The following is a 23,273-nucleotide window of genomic DNA, read 5'->3' as shown; positions in this document are numbered from 1 at the left end:
CAGTGTTATTGAGGCACTATCCCATGATATAGGAGGGGGCATCCCCTCAAGAAGGATCTTATTAATTAACTCTGTCAAGAAGGGGAGAATTGTTGGAATCAGAGCTTTATAAATTTCAGATGGCAGACCATCTGGACCTGATGCCCTACCTTTTTTGCTACTGGGTACTGCTAGCCTGACCTCCTCCTGTGAGATGGGATCTTCCAGCCCATTACTTTGTTCTAATGACAGTGCCGGAAGGGAGTCGCCCGCCAGCCAATCTTCTGCCGGCTTTGACTCAACGTTCTTATCTTCACAGTATATTTCACTGAAGAAATCGCGAAGCGCTCTCCTAATATCGGCATCAGTGGAAAATGTTATTCCACCTGCCGTAATTGAGTTAATGTTATTACGAACTAACTCCGTCTTCGTCTTTCAGGCCAGCAGTTTACTGGCACCCTCGCCATACTCAAAATGTGCCAGTTTGCTGGCTTCCCATCTCTCTAATACCCTAGCGTTTAACACGGAGCTTAGCTCTCCTTTTAAGATGGTCGCTTTATTCTGCCACTCATGTACTGTGGATTGGAGGGTATCTGGGTGACTAGCAATTTCTATTTGGAGTTTAGCCAACTCCAATTCTAAGGAGGCAGCTGCTCCTCTATAAATTTAATTCTTGTACGAAGCTTTGTTATTTCATGTGACCCCTTAAAAATGCTTTAAGTGCATCCCATATAACACCTGGAGAGGAAGAACATATATTTTCATCCAGAAAAAATTGGACCTCTACCTTAAGAGCATCGATGATATTAGGTGAGGACAATAATGAACGATCAAAGAACCAGTTACTTGATCGACTCTTAGGAAACCCTTCCAAATCTAAGAATATCGCCGCGTGGTCTGATAAATGAAATGGTAGGTGAGATACCGATTTAACCAGGTTAACTAAGGATTGGCTAATCAGAATAAAATCAATTCGAGATTGGTGGTGAAATCTGTAATTTCGGAATGTGACTCCTCTTTGTGTTCCATGCATTGATCTCCAGATGTCATTATATCCTAACTGCTTCATGTTATCTTGCAGGTAAGACCTGGTTTTAGATAGAACTTTAGCTCTATTAGAAGGTGATTTATCCACTAAGGGATCCAGGACTATGTTGAAGTCACCTGCTAAGATAACCAGTTCGGGAAATAGGTACAGATGTGAGAAAAGAACTTTCAAAGCCGAGGGATCATCCTGATTAGGACCGCAGTATCCCACTATAGTAATCGGAGACTCAGATATTATGACTGACGCTATTACCCAGCACCCGCCAGGGTCCACCAATTTAGAAATCAGTCTCACTTTAATAGATTTTCTAAATAAGATTGCCATACCTCTAGTATGTGTCAATTGTGACGTTGTTATACAAATATCGATCCATCTGTTCCTTTTAACCAATACAAGCATTTCAGGCTCGGCCAAATGTGTCTCCTGGAGTACTATGATCTGTGTAGTTGAACCTCGGAGATATTGCATTATGTTATTTTTCCTCAGGCTAGTTCGCAAACCATTGGTATTCCAGGAGAGAATGACCAATTTACTCATTGAACTGATGTTTCCACATCTTTACTTTTTTGACCCCCCAAGTTTAAAGAAACCAATACACGATATGCCCCTATAAAGAAAGAATTGAACAAAGACATCTCCTTTTGAAAACAACAATGACAACATCAAGTGTAAAGCCAATTTACAACGAAAATGAGGACTCTTTTTTTATTTTTTCCCCTGCAGAAACCCCACCCCCCCCCCCAGTGTCCCTGACTAATCCCCCTCCTCCCCTGGGAAACCCTTGTTCTATCTATCGGGAAAAACAGAAGATAGCACTCTGTCGTGGACTCCCATCTTAGTTCTGACCGGGGATGTAAAAAGAAAATAACATGGAGAGAAGAAAGAGTGTCAGAAAAATAGGAGTGAGGAAAAATATATCTGTCCTATATAACCTGCACTCTCTGGATGAACCGATATATTAGGTAAAATAAAAAGTACGATTCTTACTAGATATGGTAAATGTTATATGTTTCACTACTTTTACTTCAAACATAGTTTCACCCCCTTTTTTAATTTTTTTATTTATACTTTATTCCCGTTTCTCCTTACTTTTTTCAACTTTTTTGTTCCATTTCTTTTCTGTTCCCCACTCCCTCTCCATCTTCATACACTTAAATTTCCCTTTGTCTCTCTCTCTTTTAATTTTTCTTTTTCTTTTTTCCCTTTTTCTTTTTTTTTTTACAGAATGCTGAACATTATTAGGTAACCACTCAAGAAAGCTTCACCTAGTTAGCCGCTCCATTTTCTTTACCTATAGTCAGAAGTAGCTCGTCCGCTGCCTGCACTGATCTAATATTATGCATGCTGTTATTATACATAACTCTCAATGCTGCCGGGAAAACTAGTTGAGCCACTGCACCATATCTTCTGAAAGCCTCAAGCCTTTTCCCAAACTCCCATTGTTTGTCCAGAGTTACCCTGGACAGGTCATATCGAGTTTGGAAGTTAAATCCCTTCGCACTGACAGATTTCTGCTTTAGGGCGAGATTTAGGATGGTTTCTTTAAGGGAATATGTATGAAAGTTAACCAAAACTTTCCTGGGCTTGGTTCTTTGGGGATTTTTTCTAAAAGGCTCTCTATGGATGCGTTGAATGTCTTGAGCTAATTCTTCCTCTGATTGGTCTAATCGCAGCGCTTCTTTCAGAAGTGAAATAACGAACTGTTTAATGTCAGAGCCTTCTTTATCCTCAGGGATATTCAAGATGCCGAGGTTATTCCTTCGGGCATTATTCTCCAGTGTCTCCATTCTTTCTGCTAGGATTTGATCATGTTTCTTAAGCGTGGTAATATTGGTCTTAGCTTCATCGAGATATAGGGACATACCAGTTACCCTGTCCTCAAGTACCTCTGTTCTTAGTGTGAGATCACTTAATTTTCTATCCAGGGATTCGCAAAAACATATCCGCCTAATTAGCTGCTGAAGTGTCAAAACCCTTTTTAATATCTGCAGACAGAGATGCAAACATTCCCTGAAATGAAGCTTGCAGTGTGGTAACCAAGTCTGCGTTGCTATCCTTGGACACCACCACATTAGACAGGTGATCTGGATCAGGTAGTGTGGCTGATGTGGCTAATATTGGTGGTAATATTGATGGTGTCGCACCTTGCCGCAAAACGGGTGAGCTTGAGCTGGCTGTTAAAGACAAAGGGGCCATCAAGAAAGGTGGAGCCAATGGGGGTGCCAGAACTAAGGCCAAAGGTGGAGGGTAGTCCGAAGTACAGACAGTAGTATCGCCACCTCCACTCTCTGTGACTACCACTCGTTCTATTCTAGCACCCACGCTAGCGCCCAAATGCACAGAACTTTCTTCACCGCCTCCGCCACTGGCCATATTAGTCAGGGTGTTACTGTGGCTGGACGAATCCTCTGTGCCCCCCGCCCCTTCAAAATTTGTATACTCAGTTGGTGGCTTTTCCAAATTACCAGGGAGAGCATTATTATCTAATAATAGAGCCATATCAGTCAAAGTACTCTTATTAATAGGTGTAACTTTATCTGACAGTAAAACCACTTGTGGAACCACTTTAAAGAAAGATCTCAATGACGACGTAATTTCCGACACAGAGCTATAGTTTTTGCCCTTGGACCCTTTAGAAGACTTACATGTATAAGCTCGTTTTTTGCTTTAACCTGGCCTGCCAGGTAAGAGGAGGGCTTCCTTTTGCTATTCGTGGTAGGTTTATCGGAGATATTATTACTATGCCCCGGAGATTCCACCTGTTTGAACACAGACTCCGCTTCACCCAAACATGGAGCCGTAGGTAAGCTTAAACCAACATCAACCAAAAGCGTGGTGACTAGAGTGCGCTTATTCTTTGCTTTCTTTATCTCACTTTTGCAGCTTTTCTGCTCATTTCCTCTCAAATTATAGTGCCCTTCTGCCCCTTTACCACCATACTTGCTGTTTACTCCGGAGCCTCCACCTTCTTGACACTGCTCCTGAACTGAGATCAGCTCGTCTTCTAGTGTACTCTCCGTGGCAGCTACGATAGCCTCCACCCCCAGAGCGGGGGTTGCAGCTGCACCACGACGCCCAGGGAGAAGTGCCTGAGTCAGACGCCCCCGCCGGAGCTCCAGGGCGGCCAGGCTCCACACAGAGAAACCAGACGACTGCTGCGGAGACCCCCGGTGTGCCTCCAAGATCTCTTGCCGGCACAGAGAAGCCTCAACGGCCGGGGAAATTACCGCAGCCATTCCATTTGACCACTGGTTCACCAGGTGACGCTAGAAATTCCTTATGAGGTGACAAATGTAAGTGCTGAGCATTGCTATGTGTTACGCTTCTTGTAAGATTAAAGCAGAGCACACATAACAAACACAAGTGCAAACAAAAAAGAAAAATTACCTTAAATTTACATTAGCTATCTTGTGGCTGATCGGAAAAAAAGAAACTTTTTTCACATTTTGAGCAAAGAGCAGAACAACTCTCCTCGTAGGCAGCTTCGGACACTGTAAACACGTATTCCTCCCAAGATGACCACACATAAAGTGCCTTCTGACTTCCTGGGAGTCACGTTGGGGTTGTGCACCCATACACGCTGTATTAGATGAAGACGAAAGGCTCACAGACAATGCGCAAGCAGATACGACACTCAAATGTCTGCCCGTTGTCGTTGGACGTTCTTGAACACAGTGAGTACTTACAGGTCTATCCATAGCTCACCGCACTGTGTACTACGTAAAAAAAAAAAAAAAAACACGGCAAAGGCCGACATCAAATTTGCCTAATTGGACTAATGCAATAATCCAGCAGTGTCTGTTCTTTTCTTTATTCCTTTTCTGTTCCTTTTTTAAAAAAAAGGGATGCAGGGAAACACTCAGAAATGAACGTCGGGTGTAAGATGAATCGATCCAAAACTCCCGCTTGTTGCCAAAAATTTTGTAGTGAACACCACAGAATAGTAACTTCATGTTCAGCATGTTAAGTAGCTGTGATCGTTATAAAACCTGCTAACATAACATGTAGTACGCATTTATTCATGCTGCCCAGTACAAGGATGCAACAGCAATCAACTGTAATGATTCTTTATATTCTCCCCCCCACCAGATTCATTACATCATATATATAACATGGAATCTCTGGCTCGACAATGGAGCCTGGCATGAAAGAAATTCCATGTTAAAGGTGAAACTTACCATATACTACACTAGAGTAAACCATTTACTACCTGTATAGGACCGAACACATCAACTCAATCCTTTCCCACGCCATGCGTGGAATTTCAAAAGGATGTAAAGGCGGTTTAAAAGTCACCATCGCCATGTCAGAATTGACACATTTGATATAATCTCTCACCTGTCTCTCAATTTCTTAATCAACACCCGGCCACCAATAAGATTACTAAAGGTGTATAACCGTATAGAGAAGAAAGCCCGCTCAAGAAGAGGGCGATGTGTTTATGCAAAAGTTAGCAGACTAGGGGCTAGATGTAGGTAAATCACAAATACCGAATCTTTATTACCGATTTTTACCGAATCAGTAATAAGGAATCAGTATTTGCGATGTAGGTAAAAAATCTGTAAAAATTACTGATTCGTAAAAATTTGGTAATAGTTACCGATCCCTTAGAATTCGATAAAAATATTACCGAAAACCCATTACCGAATCGGAAAAATACCGATTCTGTAATACCGAATCGGTAAATACCGAATCGGTAATTCAAAAAAACAGGAATTTCGGAATCAGCCAATCCAGAACAAGCACATGACTCCCAACCAGGAAAGGCCACACCCATGCAGGTGCACTGAATCAGTTGGTGTTTGGAGAGACCGGGAGCAGCAGCAACAGCAGAGGAGCAGAACAGCCAACACCTAGTTCACAAAGACAAACTGCACCATGGCCACATCAGAGAAAAGCAAGGATTCTGCAGCTGGGAGAAAAAGAAAAATGAAATTTAGTGAGGAGTTGGAGGTCCTCATTGAGGAAGTTGTAAAAGACCATGACCGGCTCTTTGGTAAGAGGTCACTAAATGTGCCTGAGTCCCAGAAAAGGGCCATTTGGATGGCAATCCAAGAAAAAATAAATGCCATTGGGGTCAAATCAAATCAAATGAGACTTTATTTCGGTTAATATTTCAAACCATAAAAAGTACATACAATGATTACATTATCAGATTTCACATCAATACATTGTTAAAACGTTCTTCACAGATATCATTAAAAATCATCATAAATGTTAGTTAAGAAAAAAAGTGCCCATCTGGTCCTGATATAGTGCAATATTGCTTAACAAAGATCATAGGTCTAAGCAGGTTCTTATTCTCAGTGCAAGCTTTAAAAACGACAGAGTATGGAGTACACAATCCTGGTGCAAAAGCTGCAAATAAATAAGGGCAGGTCTAATTTGTTTAAAATCCAATGTTCTCAGCAAGTCAACAAGAAAGTAGCGTCTGGGATAATCATAAAACCTGCATAAAAATATAAAATGTAGCATATCCTGAGGAGACTTCCCGTCGCAGCCACAGGGAGCTACATGTTTGCTAAAAATGTCTGATTTGGGTCTTATTAATAACTGCTGAAAAGTGTTAAATCTGAACCTAGTCAGCAGGAACTTTTCATGTGAGCTAAAGGCACAGGCCAGGTAGGGCTCCATTCCCCCACACGACTTTAGCATGATAAACTTTCTGACACTTGGTTTCAGCATTTCCACACTTTCTCTATCCGCCAATTTAAACTTTAGATAGGCTCTTTTGACCGCTGTTATGTCCCCTTTCACAATGCCACTCGTATGGGAGAACAGTTTGGGGCACCCCAGCATTTCAAAACAAGATTTCAAATATTTTAGCCATGGGATGCGCATACAGTTATCCTGAGATGTTACATCCCGTACAATCTGATGAGTGAGTGGTATCTCCTTGTTAAGCCACAGTGAAACCCAGCAGATCAGTGGCTTCAATGCTAGGTTATCGCATAAAAACGGAGTCCCTAGCTCCTCATGCACAACAAGGTTCGGGGTGCTCGCAGGGACACATAGTAACCGTTTAAAGAAGGTGTTTTCGATCACCTGTAATTGGGTATTGGACACATAACCCCACAGCTCACTGCCATATACCGCCGTTGCTACAGACTTGGCATTATATAACTTGATCATTGCAGTTAACGGTTTCTTACCTATTTTTTTAGCGAGATTTAGGATAGTTCCATTAACCCTCAGCATATCATTCTTCTTCTTCACCAGATGAGGGGCCCAACTTAACTTCGAGTCAAAAAGCACACCCAGATAGGAAAAAGTCTCTGTGACCGGAATGGGACTGTCATCAAGCTTGAATACATAGTTCTTTCTTGGGCGTTGGCCAACCTGCATTATATAGGACTTGGAATTATTGACCATTAGGTCCCTATCAGACATAAAAACATTAAAAGCAGTTAAAAGAGCCTGAAGCCCCTTCTCCGTGCGCGAGATTAAAACCGCGTCATCCGCGTATAACAGCACCGGTATGCCCCTTCTGCCTACTCTAGGGCAGTCAGCCTGTATGGATTGTAGAGCTGCATCCAAATCGTTAATATAAAAATTAAAAAGAAAAGGGGCAAGGATACATCCCTGGCGTACTCCTTTATTTATCAAAAACTTGTCAGTGGTGTCCCCATTAGATGAATATCTTACATTGGCACTAGTTTGATGATGCATATCCACCAGGAAGTCAACAATCCCAGTGTCGACTCCCCTCGCCCTCATGTACTGCCACAGCCTCCCCCTGTTAACACAGTCGAAGGCTGACGACAGGTCCATGAAGGCGAGGTGGATCGTACCCTTCTGGGCCACCGTGTACTTGCTGAGTATGAGGAATAAATTAAGACACTGAGTTATCGTGGATCTGCCCTCACAAAATCCATATTGAGATGCGGACATGACATTGTTTGCGGTTGCCCAGCTGGTGATTCTTCTCAACAGAACTCTCCCGATGACTTTAACCTTCGAATCAATTAGGGAGATTGGGCGGTAGCACATTGGGCTGCCCCTGTCACCCTTTTTGAAAACCGGAACAATGGTTGACACCCCCCAAGTCACTGGACATCCTATCACTGCAGCAGCATTGAAAACCGCCTGCAAGATAGGAGCCCAGAAGTGTGGTCTAGACTTAAATAAATCAGGGGGGATGCCATCTGGGCCGGGGGCTTTATTAGATGTTAGACCTTCTATGGCTTCAAACACTTCGCCACACTCAAACCTGAGTACTCCATTAGATTCACTAGGAGAACTCACACCACTGCCAGGATCGGCTGTAAAGTACAATGATTCAAAGTGACGGTACCAATCCTCTTTCATTATACAACATTCCAGCCCATCCCCCGGTTGTTCTGACAGAAATGGTTTTTTTACTAACTGCCAGAATTTCGTGCTACTATTTAAGGTCTCGGGATCTAAGAGGTCATTCCAGGCCTCCACCCGCAAAGTCTCCTTATGAGTTTTAAGGGAGGATTTATATACTTTGCGGCAGAGTCGGATTTCCTCCTGGTTCCGCGGTACAACTGCCAATGCTGCCTTCAAATTACGTGCAGCTTTTGAACACTCTTTGTTAAACCACCTTGGCCCGCACTTCTCTAAATTTCCCTTAAATGGTTTCGTGAGTAACCCTGACACTTTCCCCGCCAAAGCTTGAAAGGCATTAAGCACCCCCACTGGATCTGTCCCTGTACAATTAACAATTTCATCTGTACAGGATTCCTCTATTGTTTTATACAGAAGGTCTGGGGTAATGGTTGACCACTTTAAACGCCGCCTCCCATCAGTGGTTGTCAGATTGCCTTCAAGACGTGAGGGCATAACATCTGAGAGTCCAAAACCCCTGAGACAGACCACAAGGGGGTTGTGATCACTGAACTCACGTTTGGTAATATCAAAGGATTCTAAGAAAGGCAACAGAGCCTCCGAAAATAGCATGTGGTCTATAAAGGTGCCTCTACCATGCCCCTTAAAAGTCGGAGTGTCAAAGCTTTTACTGGGATCTCTAATTTCCATGCCCATTGTTAAAACTACGTCGTTCATCATGGAATTACATAATTCACCCTCTGCTGTATGTGCAAAGTGTAGCCCATCTGCTCTATCGCAGTATAAATCCCTTATACACTTCCTAAGGGGATCACCACAGAGGTGCACGTTGAAATCTCCCATGACCATTAGATTAAGGCTGTGTTTCTTCATGGAGACATTAATATATTCATCTAGGACAGTTAGATCATTAAAAGCTGGGGTGGTATTAGTAGCATTGTAAAAATTGACCAGTCCAACCCTATTACTTTTGGCAGACAAAACAATACCCTGGGCACATGAGCGTTGTACATTAATATTGAGGATACTTGCGGTTATCAAAACAGAGACAAAGATCACCAGTCCTCCCTTTGGTCTTCCTCTATTGGATGGAGTGGCTGGCACAGAAAACGCTTTGTAGCCTTCTAAAAACGTTTCACACTCCACATCCCATGTCTCTTGAAGGCAGATAACCTTAAATTGTTTAATAAAGGAGACCCATTTTTCATCTGCCATTTTTGTTACTAGACCCGCAACGTTCCAAGATACAATATTCACACGTTTATTGGGCTCCTGTGGGTTGGTAGAGTCAATATTGCATGTTGGATCAGCTACATTTAATCCATCCTTACCCACAGGTACTTTATGTCAGTCACACATATCAAGACCGGACAGAAGTTCGTATCTGTTATGTGTGTTGACGTTATAAGCCCCCTGGCATTGCCCTCCGAGATCAAATCTGTTCCCTCGGTTAGTTGGGAAGCCTGGCCCGCCAGAATTAACTACATTATATGTAAATTGCATCCCATTATTCCCAGTATTCGGGGTCAGGGTCTCAAACCGAGGTGTTGGCCTGGTCAAATGTGGGGGAGCCGTGCAAAGGTGAGCATAAAAATAGCCTAGTGGACGTACACAGATACTACCCTCATTGTATACCAAGGATGCAGCTCTCAGGAGTACGGTTGCCACATGTTGGGGGTGTCTAAAATTAGCCACAATGCAATCCCCATTACCCACTTTCTTAGAGGGCCCCACCCAGTTTACCCTTCTAACTAGCGTTATCTGATCTGAATAACCGACAGGGAAACCGCAGTTCTTATTTAGCCATGAGACTGTCTTGTTTTTTAGTGAGTCATGTGTCTCACCATATGGAGATGCAGGATGGGTGCCAACTGCAGGGACATTTGTTAGGACCACCACAAAAGGCGCACAATCCGGGGGAAGATTTAAATAGCGATTTCTTCTGTCAGGTCTAGGGTCTATCATGTTACCTGTAGTTGGAAGTGAGCCTACACATGGCTGCGGGTTTCCTGCTTGAGGTTGGGGGGGACTGACAGGTGTTGGCCGGTGTGGTCTATTCCCTAGGGTAGTCTGTGCTCCTGCCGGATAGACTGCTGCAGGCACACTTTCCCCTTGCTCAGCTTGGGTGGACCTTGTTCCTTTTAGTATAGTACTGGTGTCTCCAGCAGCCTTTTGCTGTGCGGAGACAAGCCCCCCAAGCCTGTCTACTTCCTTTACAAGGGAATCAATTTTTTCCACTAGTGGTTTGAGAGCCTCCTCTATCTTCCTCCCCAGGCTGGTCTCCATATTAGTGATTAAGGCGGTAAACTGCTCAATGTTAATATTAACACTGGCATTCTGCTTGGGGGGGCCCAAATCAGCTCCCGTAAACACAAAGGGATTGTTAGCTGCTGCCCAGTTGTTATCAATGGTGTGGGTAGGGTTTGCTTCCGCTAAATTGCTAGTTGGTTGGCCCCCTTTACGTAGTGCCGTCTTTCTACACTGCCTAAATGGCCGCTTCTTAGGGGATACCCCCTCACTCGCTTCACTATTTATATCGGGATGCTCCCTCTCTCCTGAATGTACCATCGCCACAACATTTATAGAGTTGGGTGTTGGTGTTAGTGTCAGCATGCAGGTTGATGGGCTGGCTGGTGGCGGGTCAGGTGCCCTCAGAGAGGGCATTTCCGAATTAGACAAAGTAGCCCTATTAATAGCCTCTGTGTCTTGTGCAACAACCAGGGGATCATCCTGTATACATACTGTGGTATCTCCTTTCCCTAATGAGGCACGACGATCGCTATTTATCTGGGCAACCTTTTTCACCATATAGTTTTCAATGGCACTCTGTCCCAGTGGCATGTTGCCTGATTTAGCCTTTGACATTGAGCTTCTAGAAAAAGATAAACGCACTATAAAAAGATAAAACAATACAAATGCAGAACCATACAAATTATAGGCACATTAATAAAATTGTCACAGTTACTACCATGAATCAACGCACAAATGGGGCCTACCCGGTCCGAGCAGCGTTTCTGGCCCAGACCAGACTCCTCAGGCCTCTGAGGGCCACAGAGGGCCCGCCCTTTGCCCGGGCTTCGCCCGGCGCTACCCGCGCGCGTCCCGCGACGCGGAGGGAGTGTCTAGTTCAAATAGCGCCTCCGGGCGCGCTGTGGCCGGAAGCCGGAAGTGGCCGCAAAGCACCCTGGGAGCTGTAGTCTCAAGCCGCAAGGTGGAAGGCGTCAGCGGCGAGACTACAGCGTCAGGAGCCCAGGAGCTACAGGAACCAGCGTCCGCCCGCAGGTAAGATGCCCTCCAGAATGATTCTCGGCCCCCGCTCCACAGAGGAAGTGTCCAGTTCAAATAGCGCCTCCGGGCGCGCTGTGGCCGGAAGCCGGAAGTGGCCGCAAAGCACCCTGGGAGCTGTAGTCTCAAGCCGCAAGGTGGAAGGCGTCAGCGGCGAGACTACAGCGTCAGGAGCCCAGGAGCTACAGGAACCAGCGTCCGCCCGCAGGTAAGATGCCCTCCGGAATGATTCTCGGCCCCCGCTCCACAGAGGAAGTGTCCAGTTCAAATAGCGCCTCCGGGCGCGCTGTGGCCGGAAGCCGGAAGTGGCCGCAAAGCACCCTGGGAGCTGTAGTCTCAAGCCGCAAGGTGGAAGGCGTCAGCGGCGAGACTACAGCGTCAGGAGCCCAGGAGCTACAGGAACCAGCGTCCGCCCGCAGGTAAGATGCCCTCCGGAATGATTCTCGGCCATTGGGGTCACACCACGGACAATTGAGGACCTTAAAAAGCATTGGTAGGACCTGAGAGCACGTGCTAAGGAGAGGATGTCTGAGCGCCAGAAACAATCAGGAAAAACTGGTGGTGGAAGCTCCACAGCGCCTGCGGCTACTGCCCTGGGCCAACTGGTAGAATCCACCCTCCAGCCAGAGAGTGTCCGTGGAATTGGGGATGTGGATAGCTCTGCTAGACCTTCCAACACACAAGGTAAGTTGCATTACATCATACTGTTTCCCCTCCCTAACCCCAATCACCCTGCAACAATCCCACTCCAGGCCATGTTTTATGTAAGCTGTGCAATGCATCATGGGAAATGTAGTCCCTATCAATGGGTAGCTAAACAGCCACTCCCCAATTAGCTTAGGCAATTGTTACACATCTCTAGACGAGATAGCAGAGGTCAGACAGCTAGGATGTCAGTTGTGAAATTTATTAGCACACATTAGCTGCAAGAAAAGTAAGTAATGATACATTCTGTATCCACGGGCGGAACAGCGCCACAAGCTACAGAGGGGGAGACTGCTGATGGTCCAAGGGATGACACAAAAAGTGATGAGGAAGTTCTGTGACCTCCACCCATTGCACCAACTACTCCACCACCACCTACAAAGTCAAGGCAATAAACAGTTGCTCCACTTCCAGAGATATATGCCACAGTGGAGGACAGGCAGGAAGTTCAGCATACTTCACCAGGCGCAGACACACAGCCATCTGGGGTGCAGTCCCCCATGTGTGAACGCAGCACAGGTGTCCGTAGACGACGCCCAAGGTCACAGAGTCTGGAATTTCAAGGCTCAAATGTCTTTGCAGGCCTGGAGAGCCAAATGCTGATGGTGCAGCGCCTGCAGGGGAAGACAATGCGGACCATTCAGAGGCAGATGGTGGCAAACAACCGGAAGGTGGATGAAATGAAGGAGGCCATATACTGCCTCAACAATATTATGCAGAGGGACTGAAGGAAGTTACTGAGGCAGTGAACAAATTAAGTTACAGAATGGAGGGGGAGCGCGCTGCAAGGCGGAGATACAAGCAGGTGATTGCAGGCTTCACGAAGTCTGTGAACAGACTGTGTAATGCCACCCACGTGCTGAGTCGAAGATCTGTGGCCATGCAAATGGAGATTGCCAAGTGCAGCCGTGAGGTTACCCAGGGCCTGGTAACAGTCTCCAGTGCTGTGTAAATCATGCAAATTAACCAGATTGCTGCCACCCGTTCCGGGGACGTTGAGGAAAGTGAGGAGGCAAGCAGTCTTAGCACTGAACCCCCCCCCCCCCCCCCTTGCTAGAGAGTAGGAGGCGCAGCGTGAGGCATGGCTCTGCTGCAGGACACAGTGCTGCTGAGGACAATGTGCAAGCAGGACGCGGCACTGGTGTGAGGGGGTGCAGGAGATAGGCACGGCCCTACAATTCAGTTCTATAGTGGGTGAAGTAACCCTTTTGAACACATAGCTGGTGTCATGGTGTGCTGATAATTTGCCTGATGAAAGGTCTATTAAACACCCTGACATAAATGCATTACTTGGCTTTGTCTCATTACTTACTTAAAAATAATTACTTGTGATCTCTGACCGTCTCTGTCTCCCATCTGCTGCAACTGTGCCGCCTGCTGCGCTGTGGCTGTGTACCTTCCTCATCCTCACCCTCCTCTTCAGAATCAAACATTTCCACAGGTGTGCTCTTCTTAGTGGCAAGGTTATGCAGCATGGCACATACAGCTATGATTTTGCAACACACCAGGGGCTGGTACTGCCGTGCACCTCCACTGTTGTGCAGGCAGGGAACCGGCTTTTGAGGAGTCCAAATGTTCGCTCAACCACACTGCGAGTCGATCTATGTGCAACATTGTATCTCCTTTCACTTGGGGTGGATGGGTGCATGTACGGAGTCAAGAGCGCACTGTATAGGCACTGTCACCTGTGTGTGAGATGTAAGTAAGTATTACACAGCGTACAATCTCATCAACAGTTGTGTAATTCAGGGGGTGTCACATGTACTTACCTAGCAGGTAGCCTTCACCAAATTCTCCTGCAAGGAGCCGGTTATATATCCCACTGTTCCTGAATATGTATGAATCGTGGGTGCTCCCTGGAAACTTTGCAACTATGTCGGTGATTATGTTCTTCGCATCACATATGACCTGTACATTGAGGGAATGTGTGGACATGCGATTGCGGTAGATGTACTCAGTCGCAGCAGGGGGCAAATTGGTATATGTGTCCCATCAATGTAACCTATGACGTGTGGGAAGTGGGCCTTCTGATAAAAGTCCAACTTGTTCTTCTGCAGTTCTGCCTGTGTGCTGGGGAATTTGATGTAGTGTGCCATCCTTTGCAACATGGCATCCATGAATTTGCAGAAAAAACGCGACAGGCATGTTTGTGAAACTCCACCTGCCACAGCTATTACCCCTTGGTAACTGCCAGATGCCAGGAGGTGCATGCAACAGAGCACCTGTACATGAGTGGGTATTGCGTGCGCCCTTGGTGTCTGGTGCTCCAGGAGTGGGTGCAGGTCCCGTCCCGTATGAGGTCCAAGATGGTGTTTGGGTGTAGCCTGTAGCGCTCATGGATTTCAGCCTCAGTCAGTTGGAACAGTGTTATTCGTACTCTGTACACGCGCTCCTCCCGTCTTCAGATCCTCAGTCCTGCAGCATACAAACGTGGTAAAAAAGGGGGTGGTGATAGACGGAGCATCTGAAACAATCAAACACTCACACCCAGTCAAAAGATCTGGGTTTAATCCATCACCGTTCTTTAGCCCACTCTGCCACCCCAGTTCAGACATGACTATATGCAAATCAGTCTGACCCTGTGCCTCATGGGAACAGTCCAGCCTGAACTGCCAAGCCATGTCTTCCCTGGACCGGAAACAAGCTTCCCAGGACCGGTTTCTGGCATTCCAGCCGTCTTCAGCCCGGCTTGCTTGAATACAGTGGCAAAGTGAGCAAGGGTCTCACATCTGAGCATACCCTGCCACACTTATGGCGGCCAAAAGCGGTACAAAAGGGGGTGGTGATGGACGGAGCATTTGAAACAATCAAACACTCACACCCAGCAAGCCGGGCTGAAGACAGCTGGAATGCCAGAAATTGGTCCTCGGAAGCTTGTTTCCGGTCCAGGGAAGACATGGCTTGGCAGTTCGGGCTGGACTGTTCCCATGAGGCACAGGGTCAGACTGATTTGTATATGGCCATGTCTGAACTGGGGTGGCAGAGTGGGCTAAAGAATGGTGATGGATTAAACCCAGATCTTTTGACTGGGTGTGAGTGTTTGATTGATTCAGATGCTCCGTCCATCACCACCCCCTTTTGCAACACCCCCTTTTGTACCGCATACAAATGTAGCCGCCTTGCTATCACGTACAGGGCCGCCATTGTGTTCACACGGATGCATTTTGGGGCTGTTTTTATGCTGTTCACCTGATTACCACCTGCTTTCACTTAGTGTTAAATACCGATTCTTAATTACCGATTTTTGACACATTCGGTATTACAGATTTTTGGTACATCGCATTACCGAATTTTTACCGATTCCTTATTTTCGATTCGGCTTTTTGTTTCCGATTCGGTATTTGGTTTCCGATTTGGAATTTTTTATTCTCCGAATCGGTACTCAAGGAATCCTTAACTGTTTTTCCTTATTTTTACCGATTCCTTATTACCGAGGCCAATCGGTAATACCTACATCGCACATGGCTAAATACCGGTTGGTAATGGTGAAATTTACCGAATTTCAGTGTTACCAACCGGTATTTGGCCACCTACATCTAGCCCTTAGATGCGTACTTTGTCCCTAATGTATGTAGTGCTATTAACCATTTCAGTAGCCACCCGTCCCCTGCCAAAGTGGGAGGGCAGGCCGGGCCGAGGAGGATAGTGGGGAGAGTTTGGGGACAACAACAAAAAAAATGTTCCATGAAAATAAATTTAACTTAACACCACCGTGTCGCACTTTTCCAGCTTCTGGCGCAGGCTCCCAGCTTGACCTGCGGCCAATCTTGAAGCTGCTATCGCATGACAGCAGCTTCAGGATTTCCCTGAGCACCATCAACTTGCTCACCCAGGCGGACTTGGAGCCCGTGCCTGCTCTGTCCAGCCCCAACAATGCAGCTGGGGCTAAAGAGAGCTTCACTGCGCATGAGGGGTTTGGCCGGCCTAAGACGGCTGGCCAAACACCTTGTGCGCAGTGAAGGAAGTGCCCACCACTCTCCCACCAACAGTGTCATTACCCTCTACCCACCTATAAGACTTGTCAGAGTCCTGGGTGAGGGGGTTCAGGGGATTATAATAAAACGACATTAAAACCCATTTTACTATCGTTTTATTAGCTGTGGAAACAGGTAGGTGTTGCTCCTCTGCTCAAAGGGAGCAGCCGCCTCTGGACCATTAAAGATTTTATCACAGGAAACAAGGGGCTAACGAAAATGTTGAAGACTGTGTTGCTGCATTAAGAAAGTTAGCCTCGTCTTGTAGATTTAGTGGGTTAGAAGACGAGTTAGTAAGGGACCAAGTCATCATGCACTGTAACAACCCCAATTTACAGGACAAATTATAGGTTCATGGCGAATCCAATTTTAAGGAGGTTACTTTGATTATAATCAAATCGGAGCTCACTTCTAGATGCACTAGAGCAGTTATTTCATCCAGTAAAAAAGATGAGAGTGATAAAGTTATTTGAATCATAAGGAAAATATTTCAAATGAAGAGTAAACAAGAACACAGTAGGATTGAGGTGAAGAATGTAGGGAAGCCTAACAAACCTTGTAAAAAAGTGGAAGATTGTAGAGGCAGATATTACCGGTGTGGTGCGGTACTGCACTGTCATTTACAGACAGCAGATCCTACAGTGAAATGGCCACTATATGTGCACATACATACAGGTTTACTACAAAAACTATAGAGCCACAAACAATAATGTACAGGTAACAGGTTTCAGCAAATATTTATCCTTTGTGCATCACCAAGTATCTTGATTTGTTTTGATCCGATTAAAATAATTTTTTACATCATGCTACAGAATTTACAAACGTACTTCTTTTGTGCTTTCCTTCATGCTGATATATTTTGAAATATTTGTACAGTTCATTTACAGGTATTTACATTTATTATTGTGTTAGAAAAAAATTATATCCTACAGCATTTCCTATCTCAATTATTTAACTTCAGCAATATTGTCAAATCGTTCACTTCAAAATAATCTCTTACTTTGTTGTCAGAGAATGGAAAGTAGACACCCGGTAAAACAAGCATTGGAACCTTATAAGAAGTTAGTTATGCAGCACAATATCCTTGGTGCAACAACATTAACTGTTACATGGCTAAACACTTATAAGGTCCCAAAGGCGAGATCTATTGGCTATGCCAATGCTTGTTTTACATAAGACTTAATCTTCACTTGTCTGTCTCTCTTGCACTGCAGACGTCTTCTGTGGTTTCCTACTCCCCTTTCACCATCCAAAGAAGATACTTTAACGGTAGCATCAATAATTATGGTTTCAGTGCATGCTAACATTTTCTTTGGAAAATTGGTGATGAGGATGGATCAGACGCTGTTCATTTGAAGAAGAGGCAAGTAAAGACTACCTGTGTCCATGCTTTGTCAACCCCTTTGTTTGTTAGATTTTACCAGTCACCGAGCAGACCAGCGACTTCAAGGCTGCCAGAGGTCTTAGTAGGAGGGAGATGCCTTATTCTGCTGTTTGGGACATTTTAGGAGGCCTAGGAGCATCTGTTGGCTGTGCAGCCGTATTCACCGAGGTTTTCACCGCACGCTAATCTACCAGCTGCAGGTGCCATGCCTCGGCCTCCCAAAAATTATTTTACACCACCACCTCCAACTGGTTCACAATCGTACCGTTCTCTTCCTTATGGATCTCATTTATTTCTGCCACAAAAGACCACTTCTGGCATCCTATTCCCATTGAACATCGAGTCTCCTTTAAAGTCCTCTGCACTGTTCATTGAGGACTATTGAGCTATGTAACTTGCAAACTGTAAAGACACTAAAAGTAATGGCACCTTCTATACACAGAAATCTGCAACTTAAGCTTTCACTAGGACCTAGCCTTTTAGATAAGTGGTGTGTTGCTGCTACTTTTACAGCTAAAATACAAAAATATTGTATTTTCTTTGCAAATTTTTTACAAATTTCAGATGGCCTTCCCTTGCTATGACTTTTTGTGTGTTTGGGACTAATTTCCACAGTGCCACCCCAAATTCAGTGGACATGCAGTCACAAAAAACAGCCCTCCCGGGTCTTTTGCAGTTAATAGGCTGCACATGGGTAACCGGTGGCGGCAGTGGTGCAGGGAACACAGTTCATGCTAGTGGTGTACCAGGGCTGCTCACTGTAGGCCCCAACTGCGCCCGACAGTGAGCAAGTCAGAGCAGTGGAACCAGGACCTAGAGGCACCAGACAGCTGAGTGAGAAGGCAGGGAGGGCCCCGGAAATCGCAGGCAGAGGTGCCAGCATGTAGAAGGCAGGCAATTCGTGTTTCCTGCCCTATATGTCGCTAATCATTAGCAAAATATATTTCGGGATTTCCAGCTTCTTGTTCAATGTGTGAGAGGCCTTATTTGCACTCAGGCAATAGCACCCAAATGCAGCTTTTCCAAAACTGCCTCGGGTGGGTGAGGGGGTCATCAAGGAAGTTCTAGCATTTTTCTCCAAAAGAGCTTCTAATGGAGTGACTTACACGACATATGTCAAAAAAAGTAATTTTCACGAGGCTCTACTGTACAATGGCCAGCATTATCCCATCTTGGGTTTTCCTTCTACAAACTGCTGTAACTTCCAAACGGATCACTTGGACTAAACCAGGACAACAACATCCACCTATTAAAAGAAGGCCCGTGGCTAGAATATGGGGTCCCTGCTGCCGAGTGCAAAGTGGAATGCAGAGGGCTTAATTTTCACAGGTCCACGCGTGGGAAGTTCGCATTATTGCAGGGCATTCAGGGATTTGTAGTTCTCTTTATCCCATTACATTACATCGACCGAGGTGTCAACAAGCAGGGCCACACATCAGCAATCTCTTGCCGCCCATCCCACAGGAAATGAAATACGTGATTCGATCTCACACATTAATCCCATGGTGCCCTCCCGCCTCTATGCAAACATTATTTCCCTTTTAAGCTCCCCTCCTTAAACAGCGAGACCCCGTCCACGAGGAGAAAATAAAGCATAAACGGGCCTTACCCTGACCTCAGGCAGTAGTTGACTGGAGCCTGCCTTCCGCAGCGACCGGCTCCTCTGCTCTGCTCTATTTCTATTCAGTTGCAGGAAGAAGCAGAAATGAAAGGGAAACTTTCGTATTTTTTTTTCGTATTTGCTTGTTGGTTAACAGGCCTCACGGTGGCGCTGTGCAGCAGGGCAAGGAATCGGTCCGAAGAGAAGTTTTTTTGCGGCGAAAAGGCAGATAGAGAGAGCGGAGAGGAAGAAAAACAAGCCAGCGAGTGGCTCAGGCGCGCAGCAAGGAATTTAAGGAATGCAGCTGGTACACTGCGCGCCGCTGCTCGCTCCCGAGACCAATAGGCCATGGGAGTGAACGTTCACAGAAAAGGCGGGACATACCCCCGCCTTTGGCCATTTGCGTGCTTTCATATTTGAAAGCCACACGCAAAGGCCAATGGAATGTGTGGGAGGAATCCGACCCACATGGAGAAGTCTTTTGGAAGTCTGAAGTGATTCCAAGAGGCCCTCTCCCAGAGCAGGGCATGTGAGATGCGCTAGGCAAAACCTAAAAATAAGCTGCAATTAGTTAGAAGTTATAGTCCAATGTTTGAGCTCTCTCATTGAACACTCAACAAGTGTGACAAGATAAAAAACACATTTAAAGACATCTTTATTTCTCATTCACCTTCCAACTCCAGCATAATTTGTTTTAGGGTGCTTGTTTGTTTGCCTCCCAGCCCGTCCCTCCACCCCGCTCCCGCCTCCCAACTGCTCCTCCCTTGCTCTGCCCCCTCCACTATCCACATATGACAGACGCATTTGCGCGCAGCGTTCACGCGCAGCGAACGCGCCCTATGCGCCTCGAAGGTGCGCCAAAGGTAAGCCCGTCTACGCTTGTCCGTGCCTGGACCGCGCCCAGCGCCAGGCCCTCTGGTCCCCGCAAATTCCACTCCACCCGCATAACGTACGACGCCGCAACCCTCTCTGCTCTCAACTCCGGCCGTCTCCCAAACTGCTACCAAGCCGCCCCAGGACACACCCATGGACCCTTCATCTGCCACTCCTGCAAGTTCGACTGTATCAGGACCCACACTAAATCCACAAACACCAAACAGAGTTCCGACCCTAACCATCTGAAGTGCATCCTGCTCAACACCCGATCTGTCCACAAACACGCCACTGAATTATGGAACCTACTAGACACCAATACGCCAGATGTCGCCTTTCTTACAGAAACTTGGATGAACGCCTCATCTGCACCCGACATCGCCATAGCCATCCCAAACGGTTACAAGATCATTCGAAAAGATCGCATTAACCAAACAGGAGGAGGCATAGCCATCGTCGATAAGAACACCATCCGCATCACGACCAGTTCCGATGACAACCTCACAACCGCCGAACACCTTCACTTCCAGATTCACACCGACCCTAAGACCACACTCAGAGGCACCCTCATCTACAGACCACCAGGACCCCGCACACATTTCAGCGAAGACATCACCGCCTTCATCAGCCCACACGCCCTCCCCTCCGAGGACTACATTCTCCTTGGGGACCTAAACTTCCACCTGGAAAAGAACAACGCCAGAAACACCACCACCCTTCTGGACAACCTCGCTAATCTCGGACTCAAACAACTGGTAAACACCCCCACTCACTACGCCGGTCACACGCTCGACCCAATCTTCTCCTCCAGCAAGCACATCTTCTTCAATCACGCCACAGAACTCCAATGGACGGACCATTGCTGCGTCCACTTCAATTACAGAAATACCACGACCCACCACCAACCACAACAAATCCCCCACAGAAACTGGAACTAAATTACCACAGACCAGCTCAACACATCGCTTTTTCAAAACCCTCCCGCCAAATCCCTGGACCCAAATGAAGCAGCCATCAACCTCACACAATGGATCACACATTGCGCTAACGAATTAGCACCCTTGAAAAACAATCACAACAAGCCAGGTATCAAAAACGCCCCCTGGTTCAATGACGAACTTAAGAAATCCAAAAAGACCTGCCGCACCCTCGAGAAAGCCTGGCGAAAAAACCCAACCACAAACAACATGACCGCCCTCAAGAACGCCACCCGTAAGCACCATCAGCTAATCAGATCCACCAAGAAATCAGCATTCAAGGATCGACTCGACAACAACGCCCACAACAGCAAGGAACTCTTCAACATCGTCAAAGAGTTTACCAACCCCAGCGCCGGCACCTATGACATCAGCCCCTCTCAAGACCTCTGCGACTCTCTAGCCTCATTCTTCCACAGCAAAATCGCTGACATACATAACAGCTTTGGCGAACAGTCCACCCCCCTCACCACCACCGAACTGAAACCCACCACCACCACCCTTGACGCCTGGGACCCAATCAGCACCGAGGACACCATCCGCTTGATGAACTCCATTCACTCCAGATCACCAACCGACCCATGCCCTCACCACATCTTCAACAAAGCCGACTCCACCATCGCACCCCATCTCCGGGATATCATCAACTGCTCCCTCAACACAGCCATATTCCCAGAAAGCTGGAAACATGCCGAACTCAGCGCTCTACTGAAGAAACCCACAGCAGACCCGACTGAACTTAAGAATTATCGCCCCATCTCGCTCCTCCCTTTCCCTGCCAAGGTAATAGAGAAGACCGTCAACAATCAGCTCGCCGCCTTCCTCGAGTCCAACGGCTCCCTCGACCCATCACAGTCCGGCTTCCGAGCCAAACACAGCACCGAAACCGCCCTCATCGCAGCCACAGACGACATTCGAACACTTCTTGACAACAGAGAAACAGTTGCCCTCATCCTACTGGACCTCTCCGCAGCGTTCGACACGGTCTGTCACATCACCCTCATAAAACGCCTTAGCAACTTCGGAATACAAGGAAAAGCATTGGACTGGGTCATCTCGTTCCTCACCGGAAGAACCCAGAGAGTCCGCCTCCCCCCCTTTAGATCAGAGGCCACTGAAGTCATCTGCGGCGTACCTCAAGGATCCTCGCTCAGCCCCACCCTCTTCAACATCTACATGAGCCCCCTCGCAGCCATCGCACGCCAACACAACCTCAACATCATCTCCTACGCTGACGACACACAGCTGATCCTCTCCCTTACCAAAGACCCAAACACCGCCAAAACCAACCTACACGAAGGGATGAAAGACGTAGCCGAGTGGATGAAGAACAGCCGTTTAAAACTAAATTCAGACAAGACGGAAGTCCTCATCCTAGCATCATCCCCCTCTTCCTGGGACGACTCATGGTGCCCACCGGCCCTGGGCACCGCACCCAAACCAACGGACCATGCTCGCAACCTAGGATTCATTCTAGACTCCTCCCTCTCGATGACCAGACAAGTCAACGCCGTCTCATCATCATGCTTTAATATCCTACGTATGCTCAAAAAGATCTTCCGCTGGATCCCTACGGAAACAAGAAAGACGGTCACCCATGCACTTGTCACAAGCCGACTAGACTACGGAAACACCCTCTACGCCGAAACCACAGCCAAATTACAGAAAAAACTTCAACGCATTCAGAACGCATCCGCCTGACTCATCCTCGACATACCCCGCCACAACCACATATACGGTCACCTGAGAGACCTCCACTGGCTCCCCATCAACAAGAGAATAACGTTCCGTCTCCTCACCCACGCACACAAAGCCCTCTACGACCTAGGACCCAAATACCTCAGCATGCGCCTGTCCTTCTACACCCCCACCCGCCAACTACGATTGTCCAATCAAGCCCTCACCGCGATTCCACGCATCCAAAGATCCACCATGGGAGGAAGATCTTTCTCCTACTTAGCGGCCAAAACGTGGAATTCTCTCCCCACCCACCTCCGCCTTACACAGAACCACCTATCCTTCAGAAAACAACTCAAAACTTGGATATTTGATAAATAACGTTCCCCCCCTCCCCCAAGCGCCTTGAGACCCTCTGGGTGAGTAGTGCGCTATACAAATTTTAACTTGACTTGACTTG

The sequence above is a fragment of the Lissotriton vulgaris genome, chromosome 7, assembly GCF_964263255.1.
Source record: "Lissotriton vulgaris chromosome 7, aLisVul1.2, whole genome shotgun sequence".
NCBI lineage: Eukaryota > Metazoa > Chordata > Amphibia > Caudata > Salamandridae > Lissotriton > Lissotriton vulgaris.
This window is presented reverse-complemented; position numbering follows the sequence as displayed.